Below are 17,010 nucleotides of genomic sequence, written 5' to 3'. Positions count from 1 at the left end.
AAAGCAGATCTATACAAGTAGTGAAAACTTACTGCACAAGGGCTGTCATGCATTGAAGTTTGAGCAAAACAACTTAAAAACTTATCCATGTCATGGAGAAAGAAAAAAAAGCATCAGCTCAAAAACTTGACCAAAGAATAAACAATTTATCGAAAACTGGCAAACAATTGAAGTACTCTACTGTGAGGGAGCCATCCGAATAGAGGCTGTATTATTATAAAAGTGACAATACATTGATCAGTTTGTTATTGTAGCAACCAGTACAGTTTACACCTTCATGCGAGTTTTTTAGTTTGGAACATAAAACCCTTTAAATGAGCAGGGAAATAAGACACAATGCTCTTAAAATAATTTTTTTTTTTGGTGATGTTCCAGAAGGCATACAGCTGTGACAAAGGACTCATTATCAAGTGCAAAGATGAGCCTCAGCCCTTGGCCTCCATGCTGACAGAATGATACAGATTTGGGATAAAACACAAAACACTAAAAAACTAAGGTGGAGTTGTCCTTGCAAAACAGGCTGGAAATAATTTGCAACTTGAGAAGGTGTCAGGGAGGGAAAGGCAATAACCTTGTCTTTGAGGTGACCTGTACTGTACTTTATGAGGGCGTGGGTGGGTCAGGAAGGGGTCTTGATGGTGTCATATATAGGTCAGAACAGAAATAATATTACTAACAATTATTTATTCATTCAATTTTCATTACCTAATTTTTTCTGCATTTCAAATGTTTCTAAAACATTATTGTTATTATTCTTAATTTTGTTTATTGCTTGATACAGTAATGTCTGTATGATATGAACCAGTGCCACTGCATGTAAATTATAAGAAGCCCATTTCACATCTTTTCAACAGTACTACCTGCATCAGGCAATTAAGTTTATTCCCTACAAGCAATTTCTTTATTTTATTGAGTACTGCAGTAAACTAGTGTACTACTTTACCCTACCATACAGTTTATACATATGCATGGCCAATTTAGTTTTCTCTGCTGGCAAATGGTAACATTGGGTTTTAGGTTAGGATACAGGCTCCATATACTTCAAGCACACTTGGTCTTGATGAGTGTGTGTAGAATAGATTTAAACTTTCAAGAGTAAATTTAATCAACCATTTAGCTTGAACCACAAGAGGTTTCCAGTCTGTTTGCGGACACGGCCGGCTTCGCTAAAGTAAGTAAACTAAATAATGTAACAGGCACATAACAACATACAGAATGATTGTGAGAAGTTTAAGGAAGAAAAGCCTGTTATTGCAACAGTTGTTTGCAGGAAGAGTTTTAAGCCAAACGTCCAACAAGTTTGACGTTCTTTGATATGCAATCTACTTTTGTTTTACAGGTAAATCTGGTCCACGAGGATGGTTTACAAACACTGCGGACAGTGGGAGGTTTCTTTTCTATTTAATTTACAGGTTTATGGTCGTCACAAAATATTTCTAAGTTCTGTTAGGTTTCTAGTTAGTAAAGGGAGTACTTTATGATCTCTCCAATGACATATTTTCAAACTTCCAGGGTAGATATCTTAAAGACTTTTAAAAGTTGAGATATTTAAATGGCTTGTAGGAAATTGTTGACTAATTATTAAAGACAATAGATTTCAAAATTTGCATTTTTAGCTTCTTCCTTTGATCACAATCACCTTATTACTGTAGATGGATCATACTGTAAGAGTTACATTTTCAAGTATTAACAAACGGTGCTAAACTTTATCTGAACTGTTTAATTTATTTAAAGGGAAACTCCAGAGATAAAAATTTACTTTTTAAATGATAAAAGAGGAACATATTTGCTACCTATCCTGTTGACATTTGGATACAATTAAAAACATGGCGATCTCAAGATACGTGTATTTGAAATTTTCAGTTCGTAACATAAAGGTGAACTTGAAGCAAACATGTGTGATGTCATAGCTACACATTGACAACAAAATCGTTTGTTTTACTTGCTTCTTTTTTGAATTTGTTGCTCCCTTGATTGTTTTGACCTTTGATTGGGTAGCCTGATTCCAACTTCACCTAAGGGGATGTGAAGTTAACAACAGACCAATGACCATATTGTATTCATACTGACATGCAGCACTCTAATTTCAAGTAGAAAATTATGATCAAGTTTCGAAGAAAAAACATTTATTAAACAAATTTATTACTAAGACATCACAGTTCATTTCAAGTTCAATTCTGTTCCAGTTCACTGCAGGTTCACTTCTGCTACAAAACTGTGTTGTTAAAGTTGATGCTGTTTTCTCAAAAAATGCACATATAGGAACTCAGAATGCAAAATTTTAGCAGGATACTTAGACTATTTTCTCTCTTTCATCCATCGAATATAAATTTTCCTCTGCATTATCCTTTTAACTGGAGGAACTGTACACATTTCAAACTACCTCAGACTGTCAAGTCTCTTCCCAAGTGGTTGGTTTTTGGCACTTGGGTGTATTTCATAGATCTCCCAAGAGATGATAAGAAAATAAACCCTGCCTTTTAAATTAGAACCAACATCTGGTCAAAAGTTCTGCTACTCTTAAAGGGGTATGGAATGTATTGTAATGAATATAGCACAAGTAACTTGTAAACACAAGTTTGAATAAACTCAATATTTACCACCGTCAGCTCCAAAATTTGACTTACACATACTGGTAACTGTAGTAAATGATTTTTGGTAATTCAGATGTTTACATCTTATGAAATAAATATTATTTATTATAGGGCATGGATACAAGTTTACAACGTACTATACCAATGCAATGAGTATGGTGATACAATCAACCTTTGTTCCCTGACTTTATTTCATAAATTAACAAACCTCATTTTGAGGTTTCCAATATCCAAAAAGAGAATATATTCCAAACAGTTATTCATGTATTTTACAGTTTAACCACATATTGAAAAAATCTGATTTTTTTTTATCAAATGCCACCTTTTTTTCAAGTTAGTTTTAGTATCTTTAAATGAATTCTAATCCCTTCTAAATCCGCCTTTGCAAAACAGGAAAGACAAAGGAAAAAGAGACCAGAAATAATCCTGCAAACATTTTGTACGTGGGTGGTCCTTCATGAAAGCAATGTTTCATATTCATAAATATTAGACCGAGCAGGCAATCAGAATAAATCCTCTCTCGAGTATCATAAAAGTAATGAGTTTGCACTGGATGTAGGAAAAGAGAGTCATGAATACAATCTGCTAGAATATATGCTAGAATGGTCAGAACTATATAAACATTAATAAGATATCCACCACTACTAGGGGAAGAAAAAGGGAGATATTGCTCAAAATTATCTCTGATTAAAGAATATGTAGTAAACTTTAAATTTTCAGTGGTCATTGATAGTGTTAATGTCTTTAAAGAGAATTGAAAGACACACACCTGTTCTCTACCGATTTTAATGTTTTTGTGTGTTTTTTTTGGTTGTAAAGTGACACTGGATACTACGTTGTTCTGTATAAGTGAGCGCTACATGTTTTGTAATTAATATTAATAATAATTATGGTAATAATATCTTGTTTCAACAAGTATGAACTTTGTAACCAAGGAATGTAAAGCTTTTTTCCCCTCTGTAGCAACATCTTATAATGTCACAGATTAAATCCTGCATGACACTTTTGACTTATATATATTTAAAATTCACTGTTAAATTGCTAAATTATAATCTGTAAATATATAAAACATAATGGTTTAATATTCAGTTTCTGATCAAACTACTGTATGAAATATATGGATTTTATCCCCCCCCCCTCAACAAACCACACCTTTACTGTAGCTAATCCCCCTCCCCTTCATTATCATTAACTTTAATGCCATACTGTGAAGCCATTAGTGCTCTATTTATTCTTCTTACCAGTCATATATTTGGTGTATGATTAAAATAAATATATTCTACATGTATGTAATTTCAAAATTTCCAATAAAATATTCCTTAATTCACAGTCAGTTTTTAGAAGCACTCTAACGAGCTGTGTACTTCAATTGATTACTTGTTGCCTAGATACCATATTTTGTGTAGCATGAACCTAGGGCAATAAAACCGACAATCTCATTTTATCGGTGAAAATATCTCTAATTTCTACAGAAGTGCAAACATTACCCATACATCCACGCAAACAGAGCTGCATGTCCTTCTATTAAATATGTTTAACATAGCTTGTTGAGATGTAGAATCAATAGATATCACCATAGAAATAATACTCTCGTTAATATCAATTTTTTAGGTATATTGCACTTTCGCGTAGGTGTATTAGTTTCAGGGAGAGCGGATCTTAAGACAGATATTAATAACTTGAAATACCAAATAGGTTTTTAGATATTAACTGTTTACTGTTGTCAACAGTTACTAGAATAACAGCGCATGTACTTATACAAAAGTAAAGTGTTAATGGAAATGAATGGTAGAGATCTGAGTGTGTTCAATAGTAATGTATTGTATAACACCGAGTACCTACAGTATAGAAGCTAATATGTATTGTACTACACTGAGTACCTACAGTACAGTAGCTAATAGTAATGTACATTGTACTACACCGAGTACCTAGAGTACAAGTAGCTAAGTGTATTGTACTACACCGAGTACCTACATTACAGTAGCTACTTAATGTATTGTACTACACTGAGTACCTACATTACAGTAGCTACTTAATGTATTGTACTACACTGAGTACCTACAATACAGTAGCTAATAGTTATGCATTGTACTACACTGAGTACCTACAGTACAGTAGCTAATAGTAAGGACAAGGAAGGGTAGGAAAGGCCAAGTAGGCAGGAGGAAGAAAGATGGAGAAGAATGGGAGAAGGGGGCTTGCAGAAAAGGGACAAAAGGGGAGAAGGGGATATGGACAATTGGTTTATGGCCTGGAGACATGTCCATGGGTGTGTACTTTCTTTTACAGATAAACATGGAAAAGACATCATTCACTCAGTATTTGATTATTCCGGGTCACATGATGACAGCTCTTCAACTGAAGTACTGTAATGTACATTGTCCATTGTATATGTACAGTGTACAGTACAATGTACACTGAACAGTGTATATGCTCAAGCTTTCACTGACAAGGAAATGGATGAATAACCTAAAGTAGGTTGTTTATATTTTATTGTTTTGGTAAATTGTAATGTTGATTGTAATCTTGCTTTCCACATTTCTTACTGGTTGGTTGAAAAATTGTTTAATAAATTATGAGAAATGAATGGTTATATACTGTACTACTATACCTACTGGCTTATTGACACTAACACTAGGCCTATTATTTAGTTACACGGTGCATGCATAGTGGCTGGATGTTGATGGGTCGATAACTGGGAGTTACTACAGTACTTGTCACAACATATATATAACATGATATCCTTTGTAGAAAACAAAAGATACCACATACATACATGTGTAAATCTATATTGCAACAGCTGTGGTAAGGGATGGTGGAAAATACTACATAGGAGATAGTGAAACCCTCAGGAATTACAAGATATACAGTAGTAGGGCCTGCCACCCAACCGGTACAATTAAAGTCTTACTTTGCGATAATTACCTTCTTTAAGCTTAAATTATTAGGCTAAATTACTAAAAGACAACTCAGTATCCTACCCTTTGCAGATCAATTAATATTTAAGCAAATGCAAACTTGGAACGAATCCTAAGATTTCACTCATATTGAGTTCTTACAATATATTTTAAAGTAAACAATTAAGTTTCATTTATTCCTAATTTTCTGATTACAGTGTAAACTATGAAGTTGACATATTCAGGATTAATAATGTTAATTAATAAAATTTTTACCACCGAGGTTCATATTATTTACAAGCTAGCTGCATGCAATTACACTTGAGCTGAACAAGCAACATGATTCCATACAGTCCAAGGTTATTATCCAAAGTAAACAGTAATACATGCTCTTAGATCCAAAACAAAAACACAACTCTCTCCTCTAGCGTGTCCACTATATCGAATATCAACACAGACACAGAGATTTTATCCACAGAAAAGAGTCACGGAATTGACAAAAATTCCTTAAATATTTCACAATCCCATAAAAAGATCCATGTCAAATCCTTGTAATGAACATCTCCTATGAGTGCTTACTACACACTGAGGCTACATTGAGAGTGACAGGTACTGTTGTTCAAGCTGCATACATTGACTTGTGTATACAGTATATACTGTAAGTACAGTATACCAGGATCATCGAGAGATTTCATGCATCTTCGCCCACCGCACTCAGAGAGAAGCAGCGCACAGGCTGCTGAATATTGGTTTCTAATGAGTTTACACTTTACCAGCACTGTAGAGACCCTGAATATTGTAGCATTATTAAAAAAAAATAGCAGTTGCTTGGTCAGCCTCACTCAGTGTACACACACACTGTGTTGGGTATTAAAACAGCCTATTAGAGGTTGAGGCCAGAATTGGCAATCATCACCCGAGGTGAGTAAAGAGAAATAAATTACTGTCGTGTTTGCTTAGTATAATTGTAGCATGTCATTGGAGGATTAAGGAGCTTGTTGGAGTTAATAGAAGATTATTAGATTAATAGAGTAATAAAGTTAATAGATTTATACTGACATTGCCTTAAAATTACCCCCATCCTCCTCCCCCTCCCCCCTAAAAAAAGAAAAGGAAAAAAGGGGAAATGAAAGTAAAATTCCCAAAACTTACAGACTTAGGAAAACCTTACTGCTAAGAGGAGTTGCAACATACTTTGGGGAAAGGGGGAGGGTGAAGGATGGTAAAGGAATTAAGGCATTATGACTTCCTTAATATTTGAATATACGCATTATGAGGTCGCATGAAGGGCAATCCGGGCCAGCTTGTCAAAGTTGTGTGCTGAGGGGGCTGTAGTATTACTGCAGCCAGGCTGATTAGGACATGTGCATCTTGTGTGCTCCAGCCTCACACAATACGATCACATGGTCTGCCACTCGCAATCTTACTTGGAAATGATATCACAACGAACATGTACCACTAAAAAACATTCTGAAGCGATGTAATCTTATGTTCTCTTGGCTTTATAATGATAGATGAGCTTTATAACCTTATTGAATCAATAATAACATACTATTGATGTCATTAATATGTATTGTCTAGATTGTGTTATTATTATATCATGCCAAATGCTAATTTAACTTTTTACTGTTATCCTCAGGGCACTGTTTCCTTGAGAAATTTTTGTCATGAAAAATATGCTACTACGTTGAAGATATTGTTGACAAAATGAAGCACACCTCTCTTTACATCTGTGAATAATTCAGGAATGAAGAGGTTCTAGTTTGAACTTCCGCACATAAAGAGGAAACGAACAATAACAAAAAGAAAGAAAGGTTTACTCTTTTTGAGTTATCTAGTTTATAAGGTTTTCAATATTTCCTGTGCGTCCTTAGCAATTATCAGTTTCAGAGAAAACTGATATAACACTAAGTTACTTAGAGCTTAATTGGTTTATGTATTTCTTCATAACTTCTGGTAAAGTTCTGTGTGTGGCTACACCAATGCAAACAAGTATTCAAATAAACTTGGTGGTGACCATGGAGTTGTTTAAATACAGGTCACTGTTGTTTAACAAACACTTTCTTAGGATAGTGGACAGTCTAGGAGTTTAAATTGCTAATTACACCTGTGAAACTACAGCCATTAACTGCGAGCTACAGTAAATGTGGCTGCAAATGCCAAAAAAGGAAATCAAATAATCAATCATTCTTGTTGATATCATTACTACCTGTAAGGTACTGCACTGTTTGCATTTTTGTTACTATGTATGCGGGTACGTAGAACACAATATAAATATGGTTTCCTTTTGTTTTAATACTTCAAAGGTCTTGAGATCTAGATAAATTAAGGATACTTTTTGAATTGTTCATGTTTAATTGAAGCTTACCAAATGGTGCAAGCTCATGTTTGATCCTAATTTCTTAGTTTTGTACTAATAATTCACTTATTTCATAGACCTGTCTGTCACTGAAACATAGAGCTTAATGCTCTGATATTTGATGCTGCTGTGATTCTCCGTACAGGCCTATATGTTTCAAATTGTAGATTGGTTGTTAACTTGTTGCCATGTAAGATTTGTTGCACTCTTCCATTCCCTCTCAAAATGGATATCGCGATATATATCAATTCAACAAACCACGTCCATGTTTAAACTCTGTTGAAAAGCATCACAACCAAGTACAAACCAAATTTATATGCCATGTTGTAACTGCAGTAAAAACTTAAATATAAAACAAACATAAAATAAAACATATAAAACTTAACCAGTGGATCACAATTACTGGATAAGCTGCAACATTTGAAACTTAAGGCACAGCTCTGCACTGATTGGCTACAAATCTTAATTCTTTAAGAAATGCAAGAATGGTCTAAAAAGAAGGACATGGTCGTTGCCATAGCAACCTGCATCTGGCTGATACCAGCTGTTCAGTGCATGATGGGACAATGACCTGTAGAAATCAACAACACACAGTTTAATCAGACACCAATCAATCTGCATGACTGCACATGAATGATATAATTACCGTCCAGGCCTGTACATTATAACATTATTACAGTACTTACAACACCACATATGATAAGTCTCTCGACATTATACCGTAAGTATCCTTGACTAGTGACAGCTCCACCAAAGATTTACCCACCATTCATTAAAGTGGTGTAACATGTAAAATATGGAAATTACAGTAAAATAAAACCTAATTTTATAGCCACTAGTCAGACTAAAATGATCAAATAGAATTTAATTCCTACTTCCAAAACACAGAAAAAGGGCTTGAAAATTCCAGTTCCAAATGAATTGAAAACGACAGAAAATCTGATCTCAGAACAAACGTCTCAGCACTTTGGGGGGGGGGGGGTAGAATTAGAAAGGAGGTCATTGACCGGAGGGTTCTGGTTGTAGAGGGTGCACAGTGTTTGAAGGTTACCAGTTCATTCTAGGTATGGTAGACCAAGAGTGCTGAGGTAGTGAGGAGAAAGGTAGGCGAGGAACAAATTAAAACTCAGCAGACAATTTGAATTCATTCTTGGTAGCCAAAATAATAAATCTCTAACAGTGTTCATTAGTTTGTTGTTGGGATCAAACCAGGCATTCCACTCTGCCATGTGATTTTACTTTTTTCATCTGATAGCTGACACCTAATTAACGCAATGCAATTTGTTTCAAACTTGCAAGCAAATTAAGTGACAGTAAAACAGTTTCTAGAAAGCTCTCCAATGTTTCCAACCAGTTGATCTTACTAAATAGTAACGTATGTACACTATACACAGAAGATAGTTTGTTCATTCTACGTTCACTCACATTGAGATCTTAGTATATATATAATACAACATTACATAGCTTTAATGTTAACGAGACTTACATTTAACCCTCTTGTTTATTTTTAGGTTATTCACTGCCTCTTTGATACAGGTATAACAGAGAGCATTTTACTGTTATCACAGGAGATCATCCACACTGTAACCTCCAGTGTAACTTTCTACAACCAAAACCCTACACCTGTTTGTGCACCTTTTATTATGTAATCTTCAGCAGGATGTGTGGTTAGCTTCACACTAGCTTAACCACTGTTTATGTAGACAGAGTAACATCCTGTCCCATCCTCTTGTAATCCATTGTAAAAGAGTATATAAGATGCAACTTTCACCATTTGTATTTAGTAGCATATATCCAGCCAAGGAAGATACAATATACTCTGCATTAAATTCAACTACTTGTTTGTGCCTTTATTTTCTTGTTCACATACCGCTGTGACAATTTGGTGGAGGAGCAAAAATTCCTATTTTAAGTTTTACATGACACGTTCTCCGTATTTCCTTCGTTCATCTACTCGTTTCACAATGGCTTCAACTGTTCCAGCAATTGCACCCACCCCTTATCATGGGTTGTCTACAGAAAATGCCAAGCGTTGGCTGGCTCGCTTAACCCAGTTTGTAACACTTAAAGGCTGTAAAGATGAAGATGCCTTAGCTATGTTTGGACTACTACTTAGAGATTCTGCTTTGGATTGGTTTACTTGTCTTGATGAATCTGTCAGGAAAGACTTCACACAAGTCAAAGCTGCGTTTTTGTTACGCTTTCAGGATGTGGTGCCCACTTGGCAAAGACTAAGCTCGTTTTTTACAGCTAAACAGGAACCAACTGAAACTGTTAACGATTTTACATCTAGGATGAGCATGAGGGGTTCAGATCTATCTCTCTCGTCAGAACAAATTGTCCAGGCTACTCTGGCAGGCCTACTTTCCCACATCAGGCCCTTTGTCCTACAAAAAGACCCTACCACTGTCGAGGAAATACGTAGGGCGGCAAACCAACTCGCGACTTCTGTGGATTCGTCACGACAGGAAGAAGTGTTGATGGCTGTCCAAGGATTAGCAGACCAGCTCCAACAGCTAACCACAACCCAGGAGAGCTTTGCAGATCGGTTACATTCCCTATCCACTACGGTAAATGCAGCCTCACTGGACCAGTCTCACAGTGGAAGGAGAGGTCAACCACCACCATATCCGCAAAAACAGGGGAGACGGACCTGGCAGAAATCTTCCCCTCCATCACAGGATGGCCCGAATCCTTGGCATCGTCAACCATCACAGACACAGCGTGCTTGTTCTGGGTGTGGTGAGTACGGTCACTTAAGGTCTTATTGTCATGCTCAAGATCTTAGCTGTTACAACTGTGGTAAACTAGGACATATAGCTCGAGTATGTAGGTCTGGCCGTTATGTACCCCCCTTTCACCCAACCAACCCCTTCCTCCAATCTTCTGGGCAGCACCAGAATGATCAACAGCCCCAATAGCAATTACTGTCACACAGGCCCTCCTCCCCTGTGAATAGTTACTGTTGTGAGGCATCTTGTAGGGGCTCTGTAGCATCCATTTCTGCCACGCCCTCTGTGACTTTAGTGACCCCACTTCAAAAGAATTTGGTTAATGTGTCCCTAAATGGTTGTACTTCTAAAGCCCTTGTTGACACAGGAGCTTCCATTTCTTGTATATCTCTGTCTCTCATACAGAGATCTTGTATTCTCAAAGTGTCTACACTTGGTGACTCTACCATTAGTCATATTAAAGGGGTGTGTGGTGAAACTCACACTGTTCTTGGGACAATCAATCTGCCTGTTACTATTAACAAGCTGTGCTTATATCAGACATTCTATGTATTTCAAAGACTGCACCACCCACTTATACTAGGTCTGGATTTTCTAACGACAAATAAGGCTTCCATTGATCTTCACAACCATTGCCTATCTCTTCATGATGGTATGACCGAAGTGTCTTTCCTTCAGGCTGATTGTGAACGACATGAAGTTATAAGATTGCAGACTTCAGTTACTGTCCCAGCAAAAACTGAAGTTATTTGCCCTGTTAAGGTTTTTAACCCTGACTTTTCCCATAGTGTTTGCCTTTTAGAGCCAGCATCGTCTTTAGCTAGTAAGTTCAATATTTTCACGGCCAGGTCTGTATGCTCGGTTGCCAATTCTAGTGTTATTGTTAAGCTTATGAATCCCACTAATTCTGCTGTGTGTATTCCTGTCAATACTACCGTTGCTTATGCACATGAATATGAGGACATTCGTGACTTTTCGGGTTCTGAGCCTGATCTATCCGACTTTAATATTTCGTCATTGTTCGATAAGACTTCGCCTGATGATGATGACCAATACGTCACCTTAGCTCAGGATATGGGTATAAATTTAGCAACTTCTGATCTCTCTGAGGTACAACGACGAGAGCTTCTTATTTTAATCGGCAAGAACCGTGATGTTTTTGCCACTGACCTCTCTGAACTTGGTGAAACTAATCTTTACCATCACAATATTGATACAGGGAATGCACCTCCCCAACGACAGCGTTTTTACCGCACGACCCCTAAAATCAAAGACGAAATTGAAAAACAAGTCAATGATATGCTGCAAAATGGTATAATTGAGCCCAGCATTTCAGAGTGGCAGAGTCCTGTTGTTCTGGTCAAGAAAAAAGATGGCAGTTACAGGTTTGCTGTCGATTATAGGAAACTCAATAGCGTTACTAGGCCAATGCACTTTCCCTTACCTCTATTGGAGGATGTTTTTGATGCGGTGGGTGAATCTGAAGCACAAATCTTTTCTGTGTTAGACCTCTTTTCAGGGTTTTGGCAAGTCCCTATGGACCCTGACTCAAAACATAAGGCTGCATTTGTGACTCATCATGGGGTCTACCAATGGAAAAAGCTACCATTTGGCTTAATGAATGCACCTGCCTCATTTCAATTGGTCATGGCAGAAGTACTAAGAGGCTTGAATTGGAAACATGCTCTTGTGTATGTTGATGACATCCTTATTCTAAGCAAAAATTTTCAGGATCATTTAGACCATCTTCAGGATGTTTTTCACCGCCTCCGAACTGCCAATATGAGACTCAAACCTTCTAAATGTGACTTTGCTGCACAGAAAGTTACTTATTTAGGACATGTCATCACAAAAGATGGCGTTCAGGCTGATCCCTCTAAAACTGAGGCCATTTCTCAATTTCCTTGTCCTCGGGATGTCTCTACTTTACGAGGTTTCCTTGGCCTTTGTAATTATTACCGTAGATTCGTACACGGTTTTGCCAAAATTGCTGCCCCACTAAACAACCTCCTAAAAAAGGATGTTCCCTTCATCTGGTCTAAACAATGTGAAGACGCCTTCGAAAGTCTCAAACATGCTTTAACCACCCCACCCATACTAGCTTATCCTAGTATGTCTAAACCTTTCATTGTTTCAACTGATGCCTCAGGGAGTGCCATCGGTTATATTCTTGGACAGCGTGATAGTTGTAACAGGGAACGTGTGATTGCATATGGGGGACGATCTCTTAACAAAATGGAAAAGAAATGGTCTATATCAGAAAGAGAGTGCCTTGCTCTTATTGAAGCAATTCAGTCATTCCGTCCGTACTTAGCTAACAACAAATTTACTGTTTTGACTGATCATATAGCTCTTAAGTGGTTACATAAAATTTCACATGCGACTAATGGTCGTTTAGCTAGGTGGTCTATAGCGCTTCAAGGGTATGATTTCACTATTGAACACAAGGCAGGAAAATTACACCAAAATGCAGATGCCCTTTCTAGGAGAAGCTATGATTCACAACAAATTCCATCAAAGGCTGAGGGAATGTGCATTGAACAAACTAAGACCAGTCACCTTGATCAGGATACCACTGTAGAATATCACATTGAATATGCTAGCAATCCTAGTGTACCTTCTGTAGGAGCTGTTTCAGAGAAGCCAGATATTGATCCTGTGGCTGTTAAATCATTTCAGAGGGAGTGCTCAGACTTTTCTTATTTGGTTAAGTATTTAGAAACAGGTGAGCTACCTGAGGACCAGAAAGTAGCTAAAAAAGTTGTTGTTGAAGCTGAACAATATGTGTGTCTTGATGGCACTCTTTATCATTTATTTTACCGTCGAGCTAGAAATCTTTCACAGGCGGATAGGGTAATTAAGCAACTAGCTGTGCCTAAGGTCCTTCGACCTGACGTTTTATTGTCATATCATGACTCTATTGCGGGAGGGGGTCATCAAGGGTTTGATCGAACTTATCATTCGATTCGTTTAAAGTACTATTGGCCAAGAATGTATTCAGATATTTATGATTACGTTAAATCATGTGATGCCTGTCAAAGAGCTAAACGTCATTTTCATGGCCACCCTGCCCCACTGCACCCAATGCCTGTTGAGGATGCATTTAAACGGTGGCATATGGACATCCTTGGTCCACTTACCACCAGTTCAGACGGTCACAAGTATGTATTATTAGTTACAGACAGTTTTACTCGTTGGCCAGAAGCTTTTCCTCTTACTGTAAGTCTCAGGAAGCAACTGTCATTGCACAAGTATTGTACAAAGAAATTTTCTGTCGTTATGGTGCACCACATACCCTTATCTCAGATCGTGGAAAAAATTTCATGTCAAAGTTAATTCAAGCATTGTGTGAGTTGTTTGACATCACCCGTCACCATACTAGTTCCTATCACCCACAGACTAATTCGACATGTGAGAGGTTTAACTCAGTTATTGCACAATCCATGAGAGCCTATTGTGGGGGAAATGATTCCAAATGGCCAGATATGCTACCTGGTATTTTAATGGCTTATCGTATGTCCCCTGCGATCAACTCAACCCAATTTTCACCTTACTTTCTTTTGTTTGGTAAGGATATGCGTACTCCCTTGGATGTTAGTTTACACCCTACTGACACCATGGGTAGAGATGCAAAAGAGCATATCACTTCTGTTATGGACAAGTTAGACACCTTTCGTAAGGTTGCAAAGGAAAACATTGTTCAGGCACAACACAAGAACAAACAAACTTATGATGCTAATGCCAAGGAACCATCATTCCATTTGGGACAAAGTGTACTAGTTTTTAACCCTCAAGTACCACAGGGCCATTCATCCAAATTACATCGTAAATGGTGTGGGCCATATTATGTCTGTGAGTTAGGTCCTAATGACACCTTCAAACTCAGGAACTGCTCTGATAATAAGGAATTGCAATCTCTGGTTCATGCCAATCGGCTGAAGCCCTATCATGACCCGAGGGACAGGAAAGTGCCTACTGTGCCACACCCTACCCTGTCTTCTGAACCTAAAACACTTCCTGGGACTAGTCCTACTGGAGCTTCCCAAGAAACCCAACATATAAGAGAACAAAGTTCATGGAAAGATGTTGATCGAATTCTTCAGGCACGTAAATATAATGGTGCTATGTATTACAAAGTTAAGTGGGCAGATAAAACACCATCTTCATGGGTTCTTAGTGGGGATTTATCTTCTAATCTTATTAGAGAATATCACATCACCCGTACTCTGCAAGGCAGAAAACGTAAACGTCCATTGAAACGACATAAGTTCTTCATTTAGAAATACTGTGTACTATTAAAGTTGATCGTGTAAACAAATATGGAAGCGCTTCCATATTTATCGGACTCTACAAGTAAACCTTCTTTCCATGTCAAAGGCTTTTTCATTGTTTATAATATATTCATTCCTTTGTTTTATATCTTGAGCATGACATTATTTTAACAGTATGTGACCGTACTGCCACAATTTTCTATTTTGATAATCATTGATACATTGCTTTTGTTTATTAATGTTGTGACAGTAAATGTATGTCATTATGTTCTTTCAGGTTTTCCTGTATTTTTTTTTCTTCTTGCCTTTGTCGACAACATTTATAGATGTATATGTTATTATCTTTTGTTTTTTTTTCTCAAACAGTGAGACATTACTGGTCATGTTTCTTTTATTGAGTTTCATCACTATTTTCATATAATATCAATGGTTCACCTTACCTTTGAAATTACATTCGAGCATTTTATATCCGTTTTTGTTAACATATTCTGTAAGGACTTTTACTTTCTGCAATTCTTAGTGTTTGCTGTTTCTTCATTCTTTCTTTTCCTTTCACATTTGGGGACCAAACTTTTTAAGGGAGAGGCAATTATAACAGAGAGCATTTTACTGTTATCACAGGAGATCATCCACACTGTAACCTCCAGTGTAACTTTCTACAACCAAAACCCTACACCTGTTTTTGCACCTTTTATTATGTAATCTTCAGCAGGATGTGTGGTTAGCTTCACACTAGCTTAACCACTGTTTATGTAGACAGAGTAACATCCTGTCCCATCCTCTTGTAATCCATTGTAAAAGAGTATATAAGATGCAACTTTCACCATTTGTATTTAGTAGCATATATCCAGCCAAGGAAGATACAATATACTCTGCATTAAATTCAACTACTTGTTTGTGCCTTTATTTTCTTGTTCACATACCGCTGTGACACAGGTGTCCAGAAAGCAAGGAACACATGAACTGATACCACCAAGAAGTCTAAGAAGGTTTTATTCTGGTAGAAAGACAAGAAACCAAATACTTTTGAGGTAATCCAATGTTATCACGGTTGATTGGTTAATTACTGTCACCTGATCTACGAATACCAGTCACATGTTACAGAACCAACATACTTCAAAAGGCTGAAAGCCTAGATTAATTGCTCGTCACTGTTACTGTCGTGAAGCCGGTGTGCCATGTTTAATGGTATAATGCTGTATTGGCCCCAAATATGCTAGATATTCAAATATGGTCACCTTTGGGTCAAAATTCTTGAACGGTTTTTATTACAACCTTTGAGGAAATTTTCCTCACTTAGACATTCAGTCACCTTGTGTGTTCCATAACAATGTCTGAGAACAATTTGGAGAGTAAAGACCTCTAGGAAAGGACTTTTTGAAAACTTCTAGCAATTAAAGCTCCTGCTATAATTTGAGGCCTATACTGACTACCTTTTAAAGTGTACCCTAGATTTACTCCCTCCCATTCCTTATAAGTACATATATCGATCAACACTGACACATGTCCGTGTATCACACACGTTATCAACGTTACAGTCATTGATTGCTTATAACCTTGTATCTTTTTACATTTGAACTCTATTAATTTCTACAGTTATAAGACGGTCGATACAATCTACGGTATATTTTGATCTCGTTTCCTGCCAACAGTAACTACAATACTTTTGTTTGTTTGCTATGACTCTTGTTGTCCTTGGCAACCATTGTGCTGTAGTCCCATATTTATATGTTTCGTTTTCTCGTTTTTCCTTTTGTTCTTCTTGTGATATATATATCGTAACCAAGGAAGATATGAGCTGGATCTGTATTTAAATGCATATTGGTAAAATTAATAACTAAATAACAAACAAATGATGACTTTGTGGAGTAACATTTTAAACATATTGATTCATGATGAAAAATAAGGGTGTGTTAAGGAAAAATAAATAAAGAAATAGATCAAAAAATATTGGCTTTCATCAAGTTTTGTTTTAATATCGTCCTGATAACAAACTGAGCAAGGCGGTTAAAACACATTGGGGTCAATGTTCAATCCACCAGGGGTTCAAGTTTGTGACTTTTGGGGTACAAGTTCATCACTTTGTAAATTATTTAAGTTACTCATTGCTTTATAAAACAAGTTTTTGATAATGCTCAGCTTCTCTGTAATTAGGTT

At 36.9% G+C, this 17,010-nt stretch overlaps 1 protein-coding gene across 2 annotated transcripts in view; it reads right to left on the bottom strand.

The window, feature by feature from the left end:
• LOC139969200 (protein FAM149B1-like) overlaps positions 1-17,010 on the bottom strand; it is a 68,732-nt gene that overhangs the window by 19,036 nt on the left and 32,686 nt on the right. Inside the window, exon 1 of one of the 2 annotated variants that reach the window (XM_071974084.1) lies at positions 5,768-6,102. The exons of the other annotated variant lie outside the window; for it this stretch is intronic. The gene's annotated coding sequence lies outside the window, so the exon portion shown is untranslated. Of the gene's footprint in view, positions 1-5,767; positions 6,103-17,010 lie in introns of those variants that run through there. 2 annotated transcript variants of the gene reach the window in all.

This window comes from Apostichopus japonicus, chromosome 6 (assembly GCF_037975245.1).
Source record: "Apostichopus japonicus isolate 1M-3 chromosome 6, ASM3797524v1, whole genome shotgun sequence".
NCBI lineage: Eukaryota > Metazoa > Echinodermata > Holothuroidea > Aspidochirotida > Stichopodidae > Apostichopus > Apostichopus japonicus.
This window is presented reverse-complemented; position numbering and strand designations above follow the sequence as displayed.